We start from the raw sequence: 2259 nt of genomic DNA, 5'->3' as shown, positions 1-2259 counted from the left end.
TCTTTGCTCCCTTTTCAGCAAAACTAGTTGCAAGAGTTGTTTGTACTCATGATCTCCAGCACCTTCCCTATTTTCTCTTAATTCCAACCCGGTGTGACTTTGTTCCCTCCACACTCCACCAAAACTCTCACTAATAATCTCATTGCTAAACCCAAGGGTCAATTTCTAGCCCTTATCTTATCTAGAGCACTTCCTCCTCCAGACCTGTTGCTCATTTGCCATCCAGGCAATCACTCCTTTTCCTCCTGCCTCACTGGTTATTTCTTCTCAGTCCCCTTTGCAGACTCCTCCCCTTCTCTTGACCTCTTAGTGTTGGGGGAACATAGGGCTCAGCCCTGTTCTTCCTTCTCCTCCATTTAGTCTTTCGACGATTGCATCCAGTTTCATGGCACCAATATGCTGAAAATCCCCCAATTTATTTATTTATTTTTTTAAATGTTTTATTTATTTCTAGGAGAGAGAGCGAGAGAGCGCGTGAGCAGGGGAGGGTCAGAGAGAGAGGGAGTCACAGACTGAAACAGGCTCCAGGCTCTGAGCTGGCAGTCAGCACAGAGCCCGACGCGGGGCTCGAACCAACGAACCGTGAGATCATGACCTAAGCGAAAGTTGGACGCCTAACCGACTAAGCCACCCAGGCGCCCCTGAAAATCCCCCAATTTATAACTCTAGGGCAGAACTTCTTAAACTTTGGACTCCTCTATTCAATTGCCTACTCAACATCCCCACTGGGATATTTAATGGGCATCTCAAAAGTCAGCAAGTCTAAAAATGGGCTTCTGCCTTCTCACACCCAACCTGCCCCCTTCTGCAGCCTTTCCCCATCAGTTGACGGAAATTCCACTGGTCAGGGCGCTTGGTCAGACATCTCATAGCCACTCCTGTCTCCTCTCCACTTATCACACCACACATCAAACACAGCCACAGATCCCCCGGCTTAAGAACCAAAATATTCAGTATCCAGCTGCTTTACTGCCTCTACTGCTACTGCCCTGGGGCAAGTGACCGTTTTCTCTTGCTTGGGTTATTGCAAAAAACTCCCAACGGGTCTGCTTTCACCTTTGCGTGTCCACAATACAGCTGTCACAGTGATTCTGTAAAATGTATGTTAGATTTCTACTTGTTCAAACCACTCCGATAGTTTTAAGTCAAAGTCAGTCCTCCTAAAAGTCTTTTAAAGTTCCCCTATGGTCTAACCAGCCGCCACCGCCACTCACCTCTCTTCAACCTCTCTTTCTCCCCCCCTTTCACTCTGCTCGAGCCAGATTTCCTCTCTGCTGTTCCTCAAACACGTCAGGCAGGCTCTTGTTTCATGGGCTTTGCAACTGGCTGTTCCATGTGCCGGAACACTCTTCCATGTCCTTTAAGTTTGCTCAAATCTCATATTCCCAACAAGGCTTACCTATTTAAAAACGGAAAACACTTCTAGCCCCATCTCCCTGTGTTTCCCTAACCTTTGCTCTGCTTTCATTTCCCCAGACCCACACGTATCACCTTCTAATCCATCGAATAAATTATTATGTCTACTGTTTCTTATCTCTCTCCCCTACTAGAGTGTTGTTCTGTGGGGCAAGGATCTCTGGCACTGACGTGAACAATGCCTTGGTAGATAATACGTGTGCGATAAATACTTGTTGTATGAACGTGTGATAGGCTAGGTCCCGCTGGGATTACTGTGAATTACTTCAGGCAAGTGAGTAAGTAAGTAAGTAAATAAATAAATAAATTCCATTTATCACAGGTGCCCCCACTAGCCCCAGACTGATTAGTGGACCTAGCCTGACGCTGGGCCAAGGTTACATGCCACACCCCAGCTGGAAAAGAAGTCTTCTGCTTCTACTTTGGAGAGGTGGGATTCACAAGGTGAGAAATTTCCTAAACATGGAAAGGTCGTTCAAATAGTACTAAAACAGCCAAGAACCCAAGTTACTACTTTACTGAAAAAAAAAAAAAAAAATGAAAATCGTATTTGCATCAACTTTCCTTTTAATTTTTTTAATGTTTTATTTGTTTTTGAGAGACACACAGTGTGACTGGGGGAGGGGCAAAGAGAGAGGAGGAGTCACAGAATCTGACGCAGACCCCGAGCTGTCAGCACAGAGCCCGATGTGGGGCTTGAACCAGGAACTGTGAGATCATGACCTGAGCCGAAGTTGGACGCTTATCGGACTGAGCCACCCAGGTGCCCCTGCATCAACTTTCTATTAAGATCTTCTCAAGTAGTAAACACAAGGAAGGCATTTCATTTAAATAAGAGAGGGG

The sequence above is a fragment of the Crocuta crocuta genome, unplaced genomic scaffold (genome assembly GCF_008692635.1).
Source record: "Crocuta crocuta isolate KB4526 unplaced genomic scaffold, BGI_CrCroc_1.0 scaffold164, whole genome shotgun sequence".
Lineage (NCBI taxonomy): Eukaryota > Metazoa > Chordata > Mammalia > Carnivora > Hyaenidae > Crocuta > Crocuta crocuta.
This window is presented reverse-complemented; position numbering follows the sequence as displayed.